The sequence below is a fragment of the Hyperolius riggenbachi genome, chromosome 3 (genome assembly GCF_040937935.1).
Source record: "Hyperolius riggenbachi isolate aHypRig1 chromosome 3, aHypRig1.pri, whole genome shotgun sequence".
Taxonomy (NCBI): domain Eukaryota; kingdom Metazoa; phylum Chordata; class Amphibia; order Anura; family Hyperoliidae; genus Hyperolius; species Hyperolius riggenbachi.
The window spans coordinates 488,632,723-488,657,247 of NC_090648.1; the positions used below are offsets into that span (position 1 = coordinate 488,632,723).

General features: G+C 47.4%; 1 protein-coding gene across 1 annotated transcript in view; it reads left to right on the forward strand.

Moving 5' to 3' along the window:
* PACSIN2 (protein kinase C and casein kinase substrate in neurons 2) overlaps positions 1 to 24,525 on the forward strand; it is a 182,356-nt gene that overhangs the window by 52,645 nt on the left and 105,186 nt on the right. The window lies entirely within an intron of this gene.

Genomic DNA, 24,525 nt, shown 5'->3' on the forward strand with positions numbered 1-24,525 from the left:
ATTTTTTGAGGGGTGCTGTGGGCAATCGGGGGGGGGGGGGGGGAGATCAGTGTGCTTAGTTGCAGACTAGGGTGGCTGCAGCCTGCCCTGGTGGTCCCTCGGACACTGGGACCACCAGGGCAGGAGGCAGCCTGTATAATAGGCTTTGTATACATTACAAAGCCTATTATACACTTAGACAGCGGCGATCGGGCAGCTAGTAACCAGCCAGCGCTTCCAAACGGCCGGCGGGTTACAGCGCGAGGGGGGCGGAGCCTGACGCCGGTGGCTGATCGCGTCACGAATGACGCGATCGCCTCATAACCACGCCGCCGGCTGGGGGCGGTCCTTAAGTGGGTAACTCGCATGAAACCGACAAAACTGTCACCCTCCATAAAACAATTTTAAAAATAGTTAATTATAACTCTTCACTCGCAACACTTAAGCTACTTTCCCACCAAGACGTTGCGTTTTAGGGGACGTTATGGTCGCATAACGTGCCCCTGACGCAACGCATGGTGGTGTTGAAGTTGGACGTCAGATTGAGCTGCGTTATGCAGCTCTTAAAGCAGCCGCTCCAGGTTAGAGATAGGAAGTCCGGATCTTTTTAAGGATTCGGGTCATTTGAATCGGATCATTGAAAAGGTCCGGATCTTTGAACCAAATCATTTGAATCATTTTACTAGGGAAGCAGACTGGGTGAAATGAATAGCAGGACAGGACTTTCCCTGCACTGTACATTCTGTAATGTTCCTGTTTCTTCCAGACAGACATCCACTGTGAACCGAATCTTTCACTGTGATGATCCGGATGATTCGACTCACAAAAAAGATCCGGATCAAATGAACGATTCGTTCATGATCCGGACAACCCTAAGGTCCCACCAAGAGTTACCACAGTGCAGTGAATATTAATTAGCCATGTGGCTGGCTGCAGAGGAGGAGGAGGGGAGACCTCCTCCTCCAGCATTACTGAGCATGTGCAAACAGTCTAACGCTGCTTAGCCCAGTATATCGTACAGCATGCAGCACTTTGTTTAAACGTGCTGCGTTACAATGTAACGCAACGTGTGCACTGTGAACAGCACATTGATTTTACAGTGCTGTGAGTTAGGCTGCGTTACTGGCTGCTGTAACGTGGGACTTTAACGTCTCACTGTGAGAGCAGCCTTGTCAGGTACATTGTCATGTACTTTGGAGGCGCAAACCCAGGTTTTCTGCGGGCATACGAGATAATTATTATTTAGTATTTATATAGCAGTGGCATCTCCCACAGCACTTTAAAGAGTACATAGTCCTGTCACTGACTTCTTCTTTAGAGGAGCTCACAATCTAATTATACCATAGTCCTACTCTGTCCTACCATATTATGTATTTATACAGCACTGACATCTTCTTCAGCAATTTACAGAGAACACAGTCATGTCACTGACTGTCCTTGGAGGCGCTCACAATGTAATCCTATCATAGTCTAATGTCCTACCATATTATTATGGCCCAATTACCATAATATTATAACGTATTTATACAGTATAGCGCTGACCTCTTCTGCAGCACTTTACAGAGTACATAGTCATGTCACTGACTGTCCTCAGAAGAGCTCACAATCTAATCCTTTCATAGTCTAATGTCCTACCATATAATTATGTATTTATATAGCCCTGACATGTAAAGTGCTGCAAAAGATACCAGTGCTATATAAATAAACAATAATAATAAGGATACTGTATGGTAGGACATTATGCTGGGTACACAAGATGAGATTTCCCGCTTGATCAGCGGGATGAATCGATTATTTCTGACATGTTCGATCGAGTTTTCGATTGATACAGCCGTCGATTTTTCATGTTAAGTATGCAAAATCGACGGCTGTATCGATCGAAACCCAGTCGAACATGTCGGAAACAATCGATCCTGCTGATTGAGCGGGAAATCGCATCTTGTGTACCCAGCATTAGACTAGGACTATGGTGGGATTAGATTGTGAGCTCCTCTGAGACACAGTTAACGCAAAGACAATATACTCTGTACAGTGCTGCGGAAGACTACAGCACTTTATAAATACTAACTAATACTCAGATTCATCCGTTCCTCCCCTATTGCTATCCCTGCAGACACATCCCTTCTCGTGCTACCCATTTATAGCAGAAAGGTCCGCACCAGTCCAGGATTCCAAACAATGACTTTTATTTAGGACGTATCCAGTATAAAATACGCACATGCATCAAGATGCTAACATGTTTCGAGCTATCTCCGCTCTTAATCATAGCTGACCTGATCGTGCACATTCCAGTGATTGGTGGGTAGAGCGGTGTTAACACATCTTTTGCAGACTACCCATTTATGATGCTGATTCAGCAATACTCAGGCTGGGTTTACAGTGGTCAGTTGCATAATACATGCGATAGGAGTGTGAACTGCAGTGGAGCCTGGACATAGACTTTAATACAAAGCCTGCATGCAGCGAGCTATAATTCAGTACTGTGAACCGGCCGAATTGTAAGGGCAGCGAGTTGACATGCAGAATTATTCTGCAGTGCAACTGATGTACTGAAAACTAGCCCTTAAGGTGGCCATACACTGGCCCGATTTGCGGCAGTTTCGACAGCAGATTCGATCACTGGGATCGAATCTGCTGCCAATCGTTCGCGCAACACGCACCCGCCGATCCGATTTCCTCCCGAAATCGGATCGGTCCGTCGATCGCGCCGTGCGGGAAATTACCCTCGATCGCCCGCGGGTAGGGAGCGCGTCGCTAGCGGCGGCCGATCCGATCAGGTATACATTACCTGAGGCTGGCTCCCGGGCATCCCGTCCGTCACTGCTCCCGTCATGGCACCTCCGGCATCCTCGTATAACTTCCGCTGTCATGCCAGTGACAGCGGAAGTACAACTAGAGGGCGCTCTATTTGAACTTCCGCTGTCACTGGTGTGATAGCTTAAGTTCTATGCGGATGCCGGAGCCGGAGGTGCCACATGACGGGGACATCACGCCCGGGAGCCAGCCTCAGGTAATGTATACCGGCGGGGGGAGCGGCGGCAGCACCACCACAACAGATTGTGATCGGTTTCAGGCTGAAATCGATTCACAATCTGTTTGCAGGAAAGGCAGCCATACGATCCCTCTCTGATCAGATTCGATCAGATAGGGATCTGTCAGCTGGTCGATCTGATGGCACATCGACCAGTGTATGGCTGCCTTTAGGATAGTTAATCCTTTCAAATTGATGCAAATTTGAATTGACCAGCCACATGCAGAAACCATTATCTAATCCTATCAAGATACTGTGTAACTAATTTGCGCTTTTAGAATGAGAGCTACGAAAGATAGGTAAAGAATATACGAAAGATGGGTAAAGAATAAATAATCAAGGGCAACGCTAATATATAAACCTCTCTTTACTTTATTCTTAAAGAGGAACTGTAACCCAGGATTGAACTTCATCCCAATCAGCAGCTGGTACCCCTTTCCCAGGAGAAATCTATTCCTTTTCACAAACGGATCATCAGGGTGTCTGTATGGCTGTTATTGTGGTGAAACCCCTCCCACAGTGTGATGTCATGACCATGGTTCTTACAGTGTCCGTTCTGTGAGCCTTATTGCATTGTGGGATATAACGACTGTTTGCTACTGCCAAGCAAGCAGTATCTCCCTCTGTGCTTATGCAGAACTATAGAAAAAAACAACAACATTTTAGGCTATCGTGTTGGGGGGGGGGGGGGGGGTTATAGATAATGGTAGTTGGTGCTGTCTGTCCTTTTTTTTTTTTTTTTTTTTTTTTTTTTTTTTTTCTTTTCATGCCTGCCAGTAGTGAAGATGATTATGGGCAGGCTGATTGTGGTTCAAACCATATAAACAAATGACATGGTGAATATCAATCATCTCTCACTTTGCAATGTATGCCCCCCCCCCCCCCAAAAAAAGGCGTAAGCATGCTGGAATGTATATCTGTATCAATCAAAAGAGGGAGGGGATGAGGTTTGGCTCTGAAGAAATCTAATGCTTCACTCCACTAGACAGGGCCCCCCCCCCCCCCCCTCCCAGCAGTGCTAAAACTAGCTGAAGATCCTCTTTTGAGTTCCTGTCTGCTTTCAGTTGTTGTTAGACCAGGAAGCAGCATAGCGTCTGGTTGCGGACCACAATTCAGCGCCTGACCATATATAGTCCAGCACTCTCCAGTTTGCTGTTTGGGGCCTCAGTCACTGCTTTTCCGCTCACATTGAGCTTTTAGTCTTCATTCTTGGCTCGTTCTGGATCTGAGGGTCTCGGGTGATCTGTCTACAGCCAAGTTGCTGAATTACGTCTTCCAGGTGGTGGAATGTTTTTACCTTTCTCTGACCTTCGACCTTCTTCTAAGATCCAGCTCTCCAAGGAAACCTTTAGCTGGCTCCTCCAGCATTCTTGCATTATTTACGCACTTGGTGAAATATTAAGTGCATGCCTAGGCTGCTTTATCCCTGAGCGTCTGCAGTAGTCAGACATGGAGGGTCACTGAAGCCTCCCCTCTGCCCAGCAGTGCACCACCACCCTGTTTGCTCTTTTACAGTACGGGTTGGCTGTGTACATGTTCTGTGGGTCAATGACGTCCGGATGGGCAATCTTTGTGATAGAGTTCGGGGTCCGTTAACATGCTGTATGGCTGAGGCAAGGATCTGGTGTTTTTAAAGGGAACCCGAGGTGAGAAGGATATGGAGGCTGACATATTTATCTCTTTTTAAACAATACCAGTGGCCTGGCAGTCCTGCTGTACCTGTGTCTCTAATATTGACTTTGATGAACAGAGGCGCCAGCAGAATAAAAACAATAATTAAAAGTTTTAAAATATGCTGGGGAGGCAGCGGTGGACTTACCTCCGAAAGCAGACTAGACTACTTGTCTGACATAAGTAAACACTTTATTAGTGCCCCAATAGATGTGAGATGTGTCTCTAATATGTTTAGCCATAGACCCTGAACAAGCATGCAGCAAATCAGGTACTCTTGACTCAGCGGACTCAGGTTTTACTGGAATAACCATATGCTTTTTCCAGGGTTTTGACTCAGATACTACTTATGCCAGAAGATCAACAGGGCTGCCAGGTAACTGGCATTGTTTACAAGGAAATAAATATGGCAGCCTCCATATCCCTGTCACCTCGGGTGCTCTTTCCTTTAAACCGGAAAGAAGGTCATAAAACAAATCCAAGATTTGATATGCCCATGGTGGGGCCAGAAGAGTGATTTAGTATTTATATAGCGCTGGCATCTTCCACAGCTCTATACAGAGTATATTGTCTCGCCACTTAACTGTCCCTCAGAGGAGCTCACAATCTAATCCCTGCCATAGTCATATGTCTATGTATGTATTGTGCAGTGTATGTATCGTAACCTAGAGGCAATTTAGGGGAAGCCAATTAACTTATCTGTATGTTTTTGGGGTGTAAGAGGAAATCTGAGTGCCCGGAGGAAACCCACGCTGACACGGGGAGAACCTACAACCTCAGAGCAGATAGTGCCCTGGCTGAGTTTCGAACCGGGAACCCAGCGCTGCAAGGCAAGAGTGCTAGCCACTACGCCACCGTGCTGCCTGCAGGGATGCGGACTTGCTCCATAACTATATACTTCTTGTTTATAAGTACTTCAAAAGGTGTGTAAAACAGTTTAATAATAATAAAAAAAAGTAAGTATGTTTGCACTAGTGTGCCGGTCATTCCACATTATTCTCACCCATTGCCAGGGGGGTGGGACACACACACACACACACACACACACACACACACACACACACACACACACACACACACACACACACACACACACACACACACACACACACACACACACACACACACACACACACACACACACACACACACACACACACACACACACACACACACACACACACACACACACACACACACACACACACACACACACACACACACACACACACACACACACACACACACACACACAATACTGGCAGAAATACGGGCAGGGTGCTTCAATGGCAGCCGTCGCACTAATGTTTGTGTTCCGTCAGCATTGTCCTTGGTCATGGCTTCCATAGTTGTTGGGTTTTCTCATGGGTGCTCCCTGTGTGGGCGAACACAGTGAATCCAGCGCAGGAGACTTGGGCGCACAGGGAGTAACTTCGGTGCCGTCAGAAGACTGAGCTGAAGTTACTTATAAAACACAATAATTCGGCCTCCAGCAATAGCTAGAAGCCGAATTATATCATTCCCCTCCATCCATGACGGCCTGGAGGGGGAATAGTATTTAGCACGGCCGGGAACTTGTGCAGCAGCAGGATCAGTCATATACCGGCTGTATCCTGCGCCCAAGTCTCCAGCGCCGATTCCTCTCGTATGCCCCTGTGGGACCCTGCCTTAGAAAACTGACTCTGTCTCATTAGGGTCAGACACACCTGGTATAATTGATGGGGTGTTTAGTTGCCTAAGGCCTCTTTTCCACAGGCAATTGATAAGCAGTGAAATGTCTCTCAAACTCTCACAACTACTCACTGCTGCCTGGTTACTGCTGGCCGAGTACACAGTTCAACTGTCCGTGGAAAAGAGGCCTTAGGCTTGATGTCTTCTCCAGTAGGGAAATGGACATAATGCTGGGAATACACAATGCGTTTTCGTTTGTTTTTTTGGTCGATTTTCCATTCAATTGATTTTCAATTTGTTTTTCCTGCTCGATTCTCTTAACTTTTCTCATCAATTGCCATTCACCATGGTGCTTGGTGCAATATACTTTACCTGTCCGTGTCCGTCGCTGGCTCAGTACTCCCCCTGGTGCTTGGTGCAATATACTTTACCTGTCCTTGTCCGTCGCTGGCTCAGTACTCCCCCTGGTGCTCTGTGCAGTATACTTCACATGTCCGTGTCCGTCGCTGGCTCAGTACTCCCCCTGGTGCTCTGTGCAGTATACTTTACCTGTCCGTGTCCGTCGCTGGCTCAGTACTCCCCCTGGTGCTCTGTGCAGTATACTTTACCTGTCCGTGTCCGTCGCTGGCTCAGTATTCCCCCTGGTGCTCTGTGCAGTATACTTTACCTGTCCGTGTCCGTCGCTGGCTCAGTACTCCCCCTGGTGCTCTGTGCAGTATACTTTACCTGTCCGAGTCCGCTGCTGGCTCAGTATTCCCCCTGGTGCTCTGTGCAGTATACTTTACCTGTCCGTGTCCGCTGCTGGCTCAGTACTCCCCCTGGTGCTCTGTGCAGTATACTTTACCTGTCCGTGTCCGTCGCTGGCTCAGTACTCCCCCTGGTGCTTGGTGCAGTATACTTTACCTGTCCGTGTCCGTCGCTGGCTCAGTACTCCCCCTGGTGCTCTGTGCAGTATACTTTACCTGTCCGTGTCCGCTGCTGGCTCAGTACTCCCCCTGGTGCTCTGTGCAGTATACTTTACCTGTCCGTGTCTGTCGCTGGCTCAGTACTCCCCCTGGTGCTTGGTGCAGTATACTTTACCTGTCCGTGTCCGTCGCTGGCTCAGTATTCCCCCTGGTGCTCTGTGCAGTATACTTTACCTGTCCGTGTCCGTCGCTGGCTCAGTACTCCCCCTGGTGCTCTGTGCAGTATACTTTACCTGTCCGTGTCCGTCGCTGGCTCAGTACTCCCCCTGGTGCTCTGTGCAGTATACTTTACCTGTCCGTGTCCGTCGCTGGCTCAGTACTCCCCCTGGTGCTCTGTGCAGTATACTTTACCTGTCCGTGTCCGTCGCTGGCTCAGTACTCCCCCTGGTGCTCTGTGCAGTATACTTTACCTGTCCGTGTCTGTCGCTGGCTCAGTACTCCCCCTGGTGCTCTGTGCATTATACTTTACCTGTCCGTGTCCGTCGCTGGCTCAGTACTCCCCCTGGTGCTCTGTGCAGTATACTTTACCTGTCCGTGTCCGTCGCTGGCTCAGTACTCCCCCTCGTGCTCTGTGCAGTATACTTTACCTGTCCGAGTCCGCTGCTGGCTCGGTATTCATGCACGTGCCCCACGAGGCTGGCGACAAATACGTGGCATATGACATCCCATGTGTGCGCCATCAACCACGTGAGACGCGTGTATGGAGATGGAGTCAGCGGCTGACACGGACAGGTAAAGTATACTGCCCGGGGGGGGGGCATTTTACATTAGGGGAGATGGCAGCGGATGCTGCGTCAAAAGGCCAATTTCTAAGAGATTTAATGCTGAAATCGATCGGGAATTGGCCTGCGGTGTATGGGCAGGCAACGGATCTTATATTTGATCAGAGAGAGATCTGTCTATTGGTCGATCTGGCAATACATCTTCTTATGTATGGGCATCTATTTCAGGGATGTGGAGTCGTAATCAGAACAATTTTGGGTAACTGGAGTTGGAGTTGGAGGTTTCATAAACTGAGTCGGAGTTTGAGTCGTGTGATATATTTTTTTTTTTTTTTTTTGTACCGACTCCACAGCCCTGCTCTATTTCCTCAATGGAAAAAGCAGAGCAAAAAGTGTAATAATTAATACAAGCCATACAGATGGGTGATGCTGTAAGGCCATGATAATGAATGGGTGTGGGCCTGGAGGGCCATTAGCTCACTCAGGACTGGTTTCTGTCCTCCCTGTGAACTCTAATCGTCTCATTATGATGTCCTGGTAACACTTGCAGAGTGCTGACTTTGTAGAATGAGATACTGTGAATGTTACCAGTCAGCCTGTTAATGTTTAATCAGGGGCGATGTGACACAGGTAATACTTATAAATGGGCTGACTGCGGGTTTCCGCAACTTCTTCCCGAGAAGAATCATAAAAATCACGCTTTCTACCAGCCTGACTCCTCCTGCGTGTCCTGGTCACTGATCCAGAACCGGTATGCTGATCAGCTGGTCTCCCCATTGGCTGCATGCTTGTTCCAGGCCACACCCTCCTGAGTCACTGATTCAGAACCAGTAAGCAGATCAGCCGGTCTCCCCATTGGCTGTGTGCTTGTTCCAGGCCCAGCATGCCAAGTCACTGATCCAGAACAGTTATACAGATCAGCTGGTCTCCCCATTGGCTGCATGCTTGTTCCAGGCCCAGCATGCAAAGTCACTGATCCAGAACCGGTATGTTGATCAGCAAGTCTCCCCATTGGTTGCGTGCTTGTTCCAGGCCCAGCCAAGTCACTGATCCAAATACTACATGGCGGTGGTAAAATTAGCCAACCGAAATTGGATGTGTGTATGCACCTTTTATACTAGTGAGTTGTTTCGGCTACCTGTGGAAAACTAGCCAAAGTTAAACTCTACTGTAGTAGTTGCTGACTAGGGATGGTCAATGCGTTAATAATTTTAAATCAGTGCAGATGTCACATTAATTAAATGCAAAATTATGCAACTTGGATTTGAGCCAATCAAAATGACAAAGGAACGCATTTGATTGGCACAGTTCTATAGGCGCGTGCTTATGCTAGATTAAATCTGGCCGGTGTACAGCAGCCCACGACCACCCCGGCTAGCAATCCACCAGGTGGATAACATTTGCAGATTGATGGCCGATAACCCTTTTGCTCGCCTTGCCCGCCGCATGATGTAACATTGCAACGCTCCGTCTGCTCTCCGTATAGCAAAGGAACACATTGTCGGCATGTAGGCCTTGACCCAGCGATGTCACTCGAGGCATCGGAGTCCTGATCCCCACGGGGCTTCAGCCATCCTTAGTTCGCATCAAATTTGTTGCATGCAAGATGGAGATGCCGACGTTACATCTCCTGCAGATAACCTTGCCATGTATGGGGATTACACTTTGTGATTTTGTTGGAAAAAGGAAACCCGATCGCTCCAAAAAATGCTACATGCCGCCGGGGATGTGGAGTCGAGGAGTCGGACCAATTGTTGGGTACCTGGAGTTGGAGTCGGTGGTTTCATGAGCTGAGTCGTCGGATGATTTTTGTACCCAATGCTGTAGTGTGAATAGTTTCATTGAAATACATTGCCATAACACGAACGATGATCGCTGGTCAAATGCTCCAATGTTAAAGAAAATATGACACGGGGAAAGAAAAAAAATTATGCATACCTGGGGTTTCCTCCAGCCCCCTCCATGCTGATCCCTCCCTTGCCGTCCTCCTCCAGCCCCCTCCAGGATGATCCCTCCCTTGCCGTTCTCCTCCAGCCCCCTCCAGGCTGATCCCTCCTTTGCCGTCCTCTTCCAGGTTGATCCCTCCCTTGCCGTCCTCCTCCAGCCCCCTCCAGGATGATCCCTCCCTTGCCATCCTCCTCCAGCCCCCTCCAGGCTGATCCCTCCCTTGCCGTCCTCCAGCCCCCTCCAGGCTGATCCCTCCCTTGCCGTCCTCCTCCAGCCCCCTCCAGGCTGATCCCTCCCTTGCCGTCTTCCTCCAGCCCCCTCCAGGCTGATCCCTCCCTTGCCGTCCTCCTCCAGGCTGATCCCTCCTTTGCCGTCTTCCTCCAGGCTGATCCTTCCCTTGCCCTCCTCCTCCAGGCTGGTCGCTACCTCGCCATCCTCCACCTCCTGGATCCTATGCAATTTGCCCCACAATGTCCTTTAGTTGGGGCCAGTCGGTGCAGTCTGACTGCGCATGCTTGCCCCTGTTGTGCTCCCATGGCCAGGAGCGATCAGTCTGGAGGGGGCAGTAGGAAGCCCCAGGTAGCCCCACCCCCTCAGGTACCCTGGGCTACCTACATCTGTGTTAACTGACTGGCGAGGCATCCATTGTTGGACACTTGTTGGCCACACCTGAGCCTACTATCGGGCCTCCCCATCTTCCCCTGGGCCACCTCCCTGTGTCACCTCTTCAGTTCCTGGGTGTGCGCAGCTCACAGGATGTCAGTATTCATTCTAGGATCCCCAATTACGTGTTTAGCGTCATGCGTAACACACCGCAGGGAGCTTCCACCGTGTGACCGGGCAGAGACGGCATACAAATAAACACACACTGATTTGTTTTTACAACACAAGTCTGGTTTCACTGTTGTATGACAAATACGGAGATTTAATAAGCAGTTACTGATTTAGGACTTGGGCAGTCAAAAGGAACCCGTGTGCTTGGTGTGAAATGATAAAGGAAAACCAAAAATAGACAGGGCTGGGCTTTTTTTTTTTTTTCTTTTTTAATAAAGCACTTTTAAATTTAATGCTCGCAGTTGTGGCGCTAGTCTAGTTTAGGTGACCCAGCAGGAGTCCTCATAAGGAATAGTTCTCCAATCACTGCACCCTCTTACAGCAGGAAGCGTTGTGATTGGACAAATAGCATGGGCATAGTTTACTACAACCTATCTTAAAGAGGAACTTCAGCCTAAACAAACATACTGTCATTAAGTTACATTAATTATGTTAATTAAAATAGATAGGTGATCTAATCTCTTACCCACCCTGTTTTAAAAGAACAGGCAGATGTTTGATTTCATGAGGGCAGCCATCTTTTTGGTTGAAAGGAGGTGACAGGGAGCATGAGACACAGTTCCAACTGTCCTGTGTGCTGATAACCCCTCCCAGTTGCTAGGCAACGTGAATAACATAGGAAATCCCATCATGCTTTGCACAGCATCAAGGAGGAAAAAGCCTGTGCAGTTTTCTTTGATGGGTGGAGCTTAGCTAAAAATACAGCTAAAAATGCTTTGGTAAGAAAAACAAAGTTCTGATGCTGTGAAACTGTTAAAGAAACGCCAAGCCTTTTCAGTGCTGCTGAGTAGATTTTTAGTCCGGAGGTTCACTTTAAAGAGACTCCGTAACAAAAATTGCATCCTGTTTTTTATCATCCTACAAGTTCCAAAAGCTATTCTAATGTGTTCTGGCTTACTGCAGCACTTTGTACTATCACCGTCTCTGTAATAAATCAACTTATCTATCTCTTGTCAGACTTGTCAGCCTGTGTCTGGAAGGCTGCCAAGTTCTTCAGTGTTGTGGTTCTGCTATGAACTCCGCCTTCCAGGCCCCTCTATGCACACTGCCTGTGTGTTATTTAGATTAGAGCAGCTTCTCTCTTCTCTCATCTTTTACAAGCTGGATAAATCGTCCTCTGAGCTGGCTGGGCTTTCACATAGTGAGGAATTACAGACAAGGGCAAAGCTGTTTGCAGGAAGAAAAGAGCAGCCTGAAACTTCAGTGCATGAGAGATGCAGGGGGAAAGAAACACACAAATGATCTCTTGAGATTCAAAAGGAAGGCTGAATACAGCCTGCTTGTGTATGGATGTATTTTCTATGTGTGGACATACTGTACATCAACCTACTTCCTGTTTTGGTGGCCATTTTGTTTGTTTATAAACAAACTTTTTAAAACTGTTTTTAACCACTTTTAATGTGGCGGGGAGCGGCGAAATTGTGACAGAGGGGAATAGGAGATGTCCCCTAACGCACTGGTATGTTTACTTTTGTGTGATTTTAACAATACAGATTCTCTTTAAGCCTAGCAGTTGTAGAGGGTGCCGTCCAACCAATGGTAGCAGAATTTCCCTAAGAGGTTTCCTGCTGGGTCCACTAAAGTAGACCAGTGCCATAATTTGTACTGCATTTGCGATTTCATTACCCACCCACCCCCAAGGTGCTATAATTGCTTTGTACGAGCAATTGAAAAGCGATTTTGCAGCAATCCTGTACTTTGTTTTGAAGCGCAATTACACCAAAATGCTGCAGGACTCTGCTGGTTTTCTCACTGCTCTGACAGTTGGATTGAGCAGCTGCTGTTTAAAGAGGAACTGTAACGACAAAACGTCCCCTGGGGGGTACTCACCTCGGGTGGGGGAAGCCTCCGGATCCTAATGAGGCTTCCCACGCCGTCCTCCATCCGTCAGGGGTCTCGCTGCAGCCCTCCGTGCAGCGGTGACGTAATATTTACCTTCCTGGCTCCTGCGCAGGCGCTCTGACGGCTGTCGGCACGGAAATAGACGGAAATACCCGATCGCCGTCGGGTCTGCTCTACTGCGCATGCGCAAGTTTCCGGCGCCTGCTCAGTAGAGCGGACCCGACGGAGATCGGGTATTTCCGTCTATTTCCGTGCCGAAACCAGCCACAGCGCCCCCGCTGGAGCCAGCAAAGGTAAATATTGAAGCTACAGTCGGCTCTGTCGCCGGCTGTTCGAAGGGCTGCAGCGAGACCCCCGTGGACAGAGGACGGCGTGGGAAGCCTCATTAGGATCCGGAGGCTTCCCCCTCCCGAGGTGAGTACCCCCCAGGGGAGGTTTTTGTCGTTACAGAGTCTCTTTAAAGAGGACCTGTAGTGAAAATAACATAATTAGTAAAACTGCTTATTGTTTACAGTATTCATTTATAGATTGTCAGTGTTTGCCCATTGTAAAATCTTTCCCCCTGATTCACATTGTGAAATGTATCACTGGTGGTGACCTGTTTAGCTCTGCCAGGTGATCTGTACGGAATGCTTGTTACTGAGAGGGGAGATACTGCTTGCTTGTCAGTTGGAAAAAGCTGTTATTTCCCACAGCGCAACAAGGCTCACAGACAGGAAACGGTCAGGACCATGGTCATGACATCACACTGTGGGAGGGGTCTCTCCACAATTTCAGCCACACAGAAACCCCTAATCTGCTGCATGCTTGTTCAGGGTCTATGGCTAAAGTATTAGAGGCAGAGGATCAGCAGGACAGCCAGGCAACTGGTATCGCCTAAAAGGAAATAAATATGGCAGCCTCCATATCCCTCTTGTTACAGTTGTCCTTGAACCCAGTAATCCCAAGTCAGGCTCGGTATGGAAATCCGCTGCTCAGAGCGGTAATCCCGTGCTTGAGTGAGTTATATGCAGGAGCTGCTGCAGATCTTTCTGTTATGTTCTTTTTCTCTTGTTTTTAGGGTCTAAAAGCTTGTGAGAAAATTGTACGGCTTTTAGGCTATAAATCTGGAAATAATCATAATGCCAGGGAGGTTAAGGAGTAAAAGCTCATACACACATCAGACTATGGTCTTTGGAAAAAGAAAGATCACAGACCAATCTTACCACCCTTCATGTAGTATGAGAGCCATACTCTACACAGTCTTTTCTATGGAGCTGAACATCAGAAAAAAAATCTTTGCAAGATGCTGCACACACAGATGCTGTACAGACACAAAAGATCAGTATCTGCAAAAGATCTGTTCCTGCCAAAAATCCATTCCTGCAAATTGCAATGATAGTCTATGAGATCTGCAGATCATCGTACACACATGATTTAACTGACATTCATCTGCAGATCAGACAATCATCTGCAGATCTGAAAATCTATCCTGGTGGATCTGATCTGCAGATGAATGTCAGTTAAATCATGTGTGTATGATGATCTGCAGATCTCATAGACTATCATTGCAATTTGCAGGAATGGATACTTGGCAGGAACAGATATTTTGCAGATACTGATCTTTTGTGTCTGTACAGCATCTGTGTGTGCAGCATCTTGCAAAGATTTCTGTCTGATGGGGAGTTCAGCTCCATAGAATAGACTGTGTAGAGTATGGCTCTCATACTACATGAAGGGTGGTAAAATTGGTCTGTGATCTTTCATTTTCAAAAGACTATAGTCTGATGTGTGTATGTGGCCTAACACTTCAGTTATCCTCTTGTATTAACTTCCCTGGCATTCTTATTTCCAGATTTAGGCTCTAAAAGACGTGCAATTTTTTTCACAAGTTTTTAGACCCTAAAAACAATGAAAAAAAAACACCACAGAGAGATCTGCAGGAGCTCCTGCATATAACTCAGGCACGGGATTACCGATCTGAGCTGCGGATTTCCAACCCGAGCCTGACTCTGTATTACCGCTAAGGAGGTTAAAGCGGAAGCATTTCTGCTTTGCTCTAAGGGCTTGTTTCCACTGTTGCGACGCGATTTCGCCGGCATTCCGACGCTTGTAAAAACGCATGCGGATGCGTTTCCACATGCGTTTTTACCCGCGATTTCGCATGCGATTTCGCATGGCAGGGTGCCATGCGATTTCGCATGGCAGGGTGCCATGCGAAATTAACCATGACACTGCCAGGGCAAAATAAAATTGAAAAAGGTGCGAAATCGCGGGTAAAAACGCATGTAACAAACGCATGCGTTTTTACTATTAAATACATTAGCGGCGATTCGCATGCATTCCACTCGCAGGCGAATTCGTTGGCTCTTTTGTGCGTTTTTTTACCGCTGAAAAAAACGCACCTCAACAACGCTACAGTGGAAACAGGCCCATCCACTTGCATTACATGTGCGAATCCGCATGCATTGGACGCATGCGGATTCGCGATGGAACGAGCCCTTAAAGATTTACAGCATATTGTATACTACCACCATTTTTTTTTTTTTTTTTAAATATACTAGAACAGCATTCAAAGGGTTAAACACAGGAATTACCGGTACAAGCTCCCTGCTGGGAAAGCTGGACATCCGAACTGGAGATAATGTTATCTTGTTTACATTCCTCACTTGATACAATTAAGTAAACATTTCTCTGACACTGCAGACTCTCCTGAACACAGTCAGACACTCAGAAAGCATTTCTGCACACATTACAATATGAAAACACACGTTATGAATAAAATGCAATGGCAGCTCTCAGACCAATAAACGTGTACTTGGGGAACTTGTAATTTCTAAATGAATAATAATACTTATGGACAAAAGCAAATATGATAACCATATGGCATATAAAAAGTAGGAAAACCTGGTTTTTATTGAATATTATGTCAGGGTTTTACACAACGAGCCAATCATTACGCAAGGAGGAGTGTTGATGTCCAAGGGCCTGCCGCAGCAGAAGCAGGCTTGTCTTTGTAGTACTGTAGTATCTTGCTGAAAGGCTCGCTGTGTATGGAATGGATCGGGTGAGTATTGTTTTTTTGTTCGAAAATTTAGCAATAGCCATTAACTAGCCAGCGTCCAACTGATTGTGAAATTCCAGCTGCATTTGAAATCTTCATTCAGGTGTGCAGAACTGGAGGTGAAACATCATGTAACATTGACTGTCATTGAGCTCACGGATTTGGCATGGTTTAATCGGAGTAGGAAGTCAGGGACAACAATGCGCTTTTTCTTTTCGTCAAGAATTTCCTATTGACTCTAAACGTCAATTAGAGTCTTCTAAATACTCCGCCTATCCGGTGCGGCTTTGCGCTAAGCACTCTCCCTTCGTCTAAAATGACATAATTGTAGAAATGTTTTGATCACCTGCTGACCGTGTTTTAACTTGTCACATTACCACGCGTTTCTTGGCCTTCTGGTAGAGATGAAACGCGTAGAATGTCGTGTGTTTGATGTGATTTAGGATTTGGGAGGAGGGTGACAACCAACATGCTGGGAACTGAAGACAATTGGCCCTCTGATCACAGTAGTGATCGAGGAAGACAAGGCACAGAACATTTATATTGCGCTTTCACCTGTCTGACTCAAAGTGCCAGAGCTGCAGCCACTAGGACGTGCTTAGTAGGCAGTACCGGTGTTTGGGAGTCTTGCCCTAGGTCTCCTTACTGAAGAGGTGCTGACTTACTGAATAGGAAGAGATGGGATGTGAACCCAAGTCTCCTGTGTCAGAGGATACTATCCAGCCACCATCAGCCTGCACCCCCTGGTGGTCAGGCATGGACTCCACAAGAAGTCGAGATTTGAACCCTGGCCTCTTGTGTCAGATGCCAAGCCCTTAAAGTGCAGATACTTACCTAAGGAGAGGGAAGGCTCTGGGTCCTATAGAGCCTTCCCGCTCCTCTCCTGGTCCCCTCGTTCCAGCGCTGGCTCGCCCGGTAGCAGTATTTGACTAAATTAGTCAAATACTGCTTTACCTGGCCGAAGGAAGCTTCAGAAGTCTTCGGGGAGCCAGAGTGCTCCTGAAGGGCGGCCCTGTACTGCGCCTGCGCAAGCACGCTCTCTTGCACGCTCACGCCTGTGCAGTATGGAGCCGCACGTCTTCGGGAGGACACGGCTCCTGAAGATTTCCAAATACCCTTTCGGTGGGGGATTGAAACGGGGGGAGCCAGCACAGGATAGAGAGCGCCGAGAGAGGAGACGGAAGGATCTATACGTCCCAGAGCCTTCCCTCTCCTTAGGTAAGTATTTGCTTCATTTTTTTTGTAAATGCGGTTCCCATTCACTTTAACCATCACACTGTCCAGCCACTGGAAGATCCCTTTGTGTTCCTCATGTGACTGTCCATTTTAAATGGGACTCTAGTTATGGCTGACATTTAGAGATGCTCAACAAGATGCTGACTTTTTCCCCCCCAGATTGTATGCAGGTTGGAATTGGGGCCTATCCAGTCGTCTGTGCATACTGACTTGAGTCACGTAAAACTATCTTTACAGAATATTTTGGGTGTCCATTTGAGAGGAAGCCTTGTCTAAGCACCATGTACTGCCCAGTGGGAACTTCCTTTGAAGGCCTAGTGATGGGCATGTCTAGGAGAACTCACGGAGAAGCACGTGATTGGTTTGATCAGCTGATAGATTTGCAAAGCTCGGATTTGTTGGGAACACATCCTGTTCTAGCACATGATCATGACTAGCAAATCAGAGACTTAAAGCTTATACCTACCAGTAAATTTTTACAACAAATATTTAATGGTGAATGACCGTTTGTGTGATATCTCGTAACTTCGTTTTATGAAAGTATGTTAAACTATGTTCAACGACGGCTGATTACTCGTGACATTCGTTTTGCTTTGAATGACCATGGATCCCATCATGGACGGTTGTTCCGTCCCTTATCGTCCCCCTGCACCAATTACCACAAGTCACATTCATGCTGGTCGTTTGTACCCCTGGTATGCGGTTGAGGAAAATGGATCGGAGAACAATCGTTTGTGACATCTTTTGCCTCCGCGTATTCCCCCAATCGATCTTCTGAGGTCTTGTGGTGGGTATTCAACTTTATATATCTATCACCTGACCTAACTGATCACATGCTTCTTTGTAACTTGACCATCACTTGAGGAGAATGGGTGATCTGACTGGGCAAATAGGTACAGGGAAGCCTGGGGGACACACAAACACTTTACATTTTCTGTTGGGATTTATTATCTTTCAGTTCCCATGGAGCTTTATTGCCAATGGCCAACTGGTGCAGACTGTGCAAGATCAGCTTTGATGGTGCGTTGTGGTCTGGTTGGAGTCCGCTCCGATGGTGCGTTGTGGTCTGGTTGGAGTCCGCTCCGATGGTGCGTTGTGGTCTGGTTGGAGTCCGCTCCGATGGTGCGTTGTGGTCTGGTTGGAGTCCGCTCCGATGGTGCGTTGTGGTCTGGTTGGAGTCCGCTCCGATGGTGCCTTGTGGTCTGGTTGGAGTCCGCTCCGATGGTGCCTTGTGGTCTGGTTGGAGTCTGCTCAGATGGTGCATTGTGGTCTGGTTGGAGTCCGCTCCGATGGTGCCTTGTGGTCTGGTTGGAGTCTGCTCAGATGGTGCATTGTGGTCTGGTTGGAGTCCGCTCCGATGGTGCCTTGTGGTCTGGTTGGAGTCTGTTCAGATGGTGCCTTGTGGTCTGGTTGGAGTCCGCTACGATGGTGCCTTGTGGTCTGGTTGGAGTCCGCTCCGATGGTGCCTTGTGGTCTGGTTGGAGTCTGTTCAGATGGTGCCTTGTGGTCTGGTTGGAGTCCGCTACGATGGTGCCTTGTGGTCTGGTTGTAGTCCGCTCCGATGATGCGTTGTGGTCTGGTTGGAGTCCGCTCTGATGGTGTGTTTGTGGTCTGGTTGGAGTGTGGACCGAATGCGTATTCACCTCCAGCTTCTGAGGGAAACAAACAAATCGACTGTCTGGAAAAATTGTGCAGGTTGTATTTTTTTTTTTCTCCCTTGCATCTGTTGCAGACTGAAACATGAATGGATCCTATAGATATCCTAGAATCTATTCAGTGATATGTTTTTAAATCTGGCAAAATGTACAAAAATATCCATTTTTACTTTGTAATGGGACCTGACTCCTCCACCTCGCTTACCCTTTGATACAAATCCAGGGAACTCACTATTCTCCTCCCCATCTTAGTTTCGCAATGGGCTTCATTTTGCAGAATTGGCAAGATCCAGCCAATCTCATTCACAATCCGGGATACTTGGCAATCCATCCAGGTGTATGGATTTGGCAGGGCGCTTTCAGAGCTGACGGATTCCTTTTGGGAGGGGTGGGCTTGCGAGATGCTTAGCATTCTTGTCTTCAGGAATGTTTTGGTGAGGTCATGCGTGGATGAAGGTAGGAAGGAAATGTATCTCGGCTTTGCTCTCGTTCTACAAACGGCGTCTGCTAATTCTGATTCGGTTTCTTTGTTTTGGTTGCGGTATAACCTTGTCTCGAGGTCGCCCCGTGTTTGGTGAAATCCCATCCCGGTGTTTTAGCTAAAAACAGACCCCTTTATTAAATTGTCAGCAGCTTGAATGGTTTGTAGTCAGCTCTCCCTCACGCTGCAGTGACAGGACAAAGTCCTTTTTGTGGTGACATATTTATAGCCACAACCAAGGGTGACAGTTAAAAAGTGAAGAGCTTATTGCTGATGCAATAAAGTGTGGAGGTAAACAATGGGGACCTTGTCCAGGAGGCTGTCTACCTGCTCTGGAAGGTCATTTATAGTAGGGAAAGTGTTTTATGGTGGGAATGTGGGCTGTGGCCATGGATCAAGGATCTCAAAGGTTAAATGAACACACCGACTAGTTCCAATATTTGAACAAGTCTTTAAAAAGGCACACTGAGAGTTTGTCCACTGGGGGGGGGGGGGGGGGGGGGGTGGGATTCCATGATGCTTGTGTTTATTTCTAGTAGAGATTACCTTATATACTTGCATATAAGCCTAATTTTTCAGCACCAAAAAAATGTGCTGAAGTTACCCCCTCGGCTTATAAGCGAGTCAGTGGAGCAGAACGGATGGTCGAGCAGGTTTTGTTACTGGCAGAGGAGGGTAATGGCCCATACTCACGGGCTACAATTGTCGCCGCAACATGCGGCGCGCGTGTGTTGCGGCGACAGGTCGCCCGTGAGTATGCGCCGTTGCATGGGCGCGCACCCCGAACTGTCGCCCGTCACTGATGTCGCCAGGCGATTGAACTGCTCAATCGCCTGGCGACAGTCGCCGCCGCAACTGGCGCTAGTCCGCGTGAGTATGCGAACTAGCGACAGCATCCTCCATTGAAGTATAAGGAGCTTCCGGCGGGGGGAGGAGGAACGTCGGCGACACCTTCCGTCGTGCCGCTGGTCCCTCTTCCGCGTGTGTACGCGGACGGAACTGGCGAGGAGCTGTCGCCGGCCTGTCGCCCACACGCTCACGTGTGCTGGCGACAGGCCCTAAAAGTTGCCCGTGAGTATGGGCCATAAGGATCATGCACTAGTGATACTGCTCTTACCATCTGGCTCCCTGCTGTGTCTGTGCCCCCCATCCCCTACAACATGGTGTGCAGAGTGTGCTGCTCAAGACTACCTGTGTCCCCTGGCTTGTGGAGCGGAGAGTGCAAGCAATGTGTCAGCGGTGCAATGATCGGGGATTCTTCCTGCGTGGCAATCGCTGTCTCATATCTATGATGTCATCTAGTGGCGTCTTGAGACACAGTTGTAGCATCCTTGGAGCACATATGGATACTGTGGAGGGGGCTATACTAGGCAGGGGGTTTATATATGTGAGTCAATCACTTTTTCGTGGTTTCTGAGGGAAAAGTGGGTAACTCGGCTTATATGCGAGTAAGTATACGGTAGTAATCCTACGGCTCCCTGCACACTGCATGCAATTCCGATTTTTCATTGTTACTGCATGCTGCATTTTTTCCTCCATTTTTCTGTTGATTGCATTCAGTGAAAATCGGAAATTGCAAATCTGAATCGGAAAACTGATTTGCAGTGTGCAGGGAGCCTCGGGCCTCCTTTTCCACGAGTTGCTGAACTGCTGGTTTGTCAGACTGTTAAGCCATACACAGGGTCGATAGATGTTGCCTGGAGGGTATCGGAACCCGATCCTTCAAGGGAACCTTAACTGAGAAGGGATATGGATGTTTCCTTTTAAATAATACCAGTTGCCTGGCAGTCCTGCTGATCTCTTAGGCTACAGTGGTGGCTGAATCACACACCTGAAACAAGCATGCAGCTAATCAGTCAGAGCACCTGATCTTCATGCTTGTTCAGGGGCTGTGGCTAAAAGTATTAGAGACACAGGATCAGCAGGAGAGTCAGGCAACTGGTATTATCTTAAGAGGAAAAATCCATATCCTTCAGTTTAGGTTCCCTTTCAGTCGCCATCACTGGGCTGAGGGTGTACAGATTCATAGCAGCCTACAGTATGATGTCCCGCAGCGAGAGCGGATCTATCAGCCGTTGCTCCACCAAGTTGATCCACCTAGTTGGGGGCTTCGTTACTTGCGCCGGTTTATCAATAGAGGCAGTCTTTACCAGCCGCCTCGGCCAACTTTACTACAGTGTGTATATAGGGCTTAACGGCATTACCCGACTCTCACGTCACGTCTGAGGACAGCAACCGCCATGCTCACATGCAACCCAGCGCTGGCAATCACCCGACCAGTGAAGAGGAGCAGATAACTTTATTTCCAAACAGTTAGTTTGCTTTACGCTGGGAACACACCATGCAGTTTCTTGCCCGATCGGCGAGAATTGGGTGATTATTTCCGATCCAGAAAGGGATCGATTTTTATCATTGGAGAATTGATCCCTTTATCATTCGGGAGCAGTTTGGACATGTACACACGGTGCAACTTCCTGTCCGATCACCCGTTGATCGATTGGGAAATTGCGATGTGTGTTTCCTGCATTAAACTGTTTACTCCCTAGGCTCTTTTAGCCGGGTACTCCACCCAGCTAGTTTTAGTGACCACCCAGCTGTCATCAGCTCATCTCCTTCTCTGCTGTAAGTAGAGTTGTGCAGAGATGCCCCAGTCCTGCCTTCTCTTATCTCGCCCCATCCGGCTACTTTTTCATGCCATCCGGCTGGAAAAAAAGTTCTGGGGAGAACACTGAATAATACCAGTTGCCTGACAGTTCTGTTTGATCTCTTTGGCTGCAGTAGTGTCTGAATCGCACACCTAAAACAAGCATGCAGCTAACCCAGTCACACTTCAGTCAGAGCACCTGATCTGCTGCATGCTTGTTCAGGGTCTGTGGCTAAAAGTATTAGAGGCAGAGGATCAGCAGGACAGCCAGGCAATGTGTATTAAAAGGAAATAAACCTGTCAGCCTGCATGTCCCTCTTACTTTAGGTATGCTTAAAGCAGATCCGAGATGAAAAACTAACTATAACAAGTAACTTGTCTATATATCTTATCTAAAGTTTCGATATTTTACACAGCAAATATAGCTGCAAACAGCTTTAATAGAATATGATTATTTCTTCCTGTGATACAATGACGGCAGCCATGTAGTTTGTAAACATTACACAGAGGCAGGCTTATCTGTATCTCGATCACTAAGCCTGTGAAAAAAACCTAATTCCCCCCCCCCCTCCCTCCTCCCCTCTGCCTCTGAAATCAATGGCTAGTAACTCCTCCTCCCCAGACTGAGCTCCCATGAGCCCTTGCTGCTGCCAAGGCTTTATGAAAACCTGTGGGCGTGGTTTATTTAGTTTATAGGGAATTCGCGTATTAAAACAACAACAAAAAAGTATTTGGCTTGAGGAATGCCCTATAAACAATAGGAAAGGAACACAATTATGCAATGAGTAAAAGTTCACCTCGGTTCAGACAGACGTCGCGCTCAAACGCTGGTGTTTAAATGCTAGTTTTTGAAGGCTTTTTGGGAAGCCTGCAAAGCTAGTGGTTCGGTCTCAACACTGGTTTCCTTGCGTTAACTTCCTCTGAAAGCATCATGTTGCTTACGGGACGCAACACCAGGATCTACCTCCAGGTTTTCATGAAAGCCTGGAAAAGCTTGTCCTGAATGCTCCCATTCACTTGAATGGGACGGCGGTAGATCCCGAAAAAACGTTGCAGTAAACGCTGGGAAAGCATCTGTGTGAACCAGCCCTTAGTTGTGTGCACAAAGTCTGAAGAGCCAACGTACAGACTTTATAGGTTGAAGGAAAGGGATGAGACTTTCTCCTGGCGCTGGGTAACTTCCTCCTGACACTCACCAGCAATATTACTGCTCTGGGTGCAAACAGGAGATTTCCTTTTTTTTTATTTGGCCTTGAGATGAAGTTTGTGTGAAGTTGGGGGTTGCATTTGGCTGTTTGGATTGATGCCCTCTATCGATTTCACTAGGGGAGAATGGCATCTAAAAGCCGCATCAGCCTTTGTGTTTACCATTACTTCATTCATAGTCCTAATTGTAGCATGGTCGTATGGATGAATTGTAACTTAAAGGATACCCGAAGTGACATGTGACATGATGAGATAGACGTATGTATGTACAGTGCCTAGCACATAAATAACTATGCTGCGTTCCTTTTTTATTCCTCTACCTGAAAGAGTTAAATATCAGGTATGAAAGTAGCTGACTCAGTCCTGACTCAGACAGGAAGTGACTACAGTGTGACCCTCACTGATATGAAATTCCTCTTTTTATCTCTTTCTTGCTCTCAGAAGCCATTTTCTGCTAGGAAAGGGTTTTATAGTTAACATTTCTTATCAGTGAGGGTCACACTGTAGTCACTTCCTGTCTGAGTCAGGAATGAGTCAGCCACTTACATACCTGATATTTAACTCTTTCAGACAGAGAAAGAAAAAAAGGAACACAGCCTAGTTATTTGTGTGCTAGGCACCGTACAAACACATGTTTATCTCATCATGTCACCTCGGGTATCCTTTAAGCCTCAAACGCATTCAATTTTGATTGACCAATCTTACCACCTCCACTTAGTGAGATGGCCTACAGATATAGAGAACTCTGAGCAGATTGTGTTAGGATTCTGATCAGAGTGGGATCTGCCTTCTGGTCACGTTGGGCCGTCTTTCAGTGTTTGGCCATTTTTAAGCTCTGTACACACGCTTGACCGCAACAAGCAACACAACCGGTCGGCTGAGAATCATTTAAAAAAAAAGTCCCAACATCTGTAAAAGAGATTGCTGTTGTAGACCGAACCATCCTGACAGATTGGTTTGGACGATAAACGCTGTTAAGACCTGTACCCACTACGTGATTTTTCTGACAACCGATGATCATTTTAGAGTGATCATTTTCGTGATCTTGGGATGTAGGTACAGGCGCGTGATTATGCGAACGATGATTAGCGCGACGCATGGCAATTATAACCTTCACGGTGGATCGTATCTTTAACATCCCGACGACTCCCACGCAAAGTACCGTGATCGCTTAAACTCTCGTTCGCGCCCGTCGTGTACGCCCACTGGCAGGGAGCTAAATCGGTTGTTGTCTTGGGACATTGCTGGAATCCATCTTCCAGGGTTGCGAGGCGAGTATTAAGCTTAAAGAGAAACGCCGGTGAAAATAATGTAATAAAGTGCTTCATTTTTACTATAATTATGTATAAATTATTTAATCAGTGTTTGCCCATTGTAAAATATTTCCTCTCTCTGATTTACACTGACATTTATCACATGGTGACATTTTTACTGCTGGCAGGTGATGTCTGTGGAAGAAGATGCTGCTTGCTTTTTTGGCAGTTGGAAACCACTGTAAACAGCTGTTATTACAGTGCAATAAGGCTCCCACAATGTGATGTTACAATGTTATGTCAGCACCATGGTCCTGACATCACACTGTGGGAGGGGTTTCACCA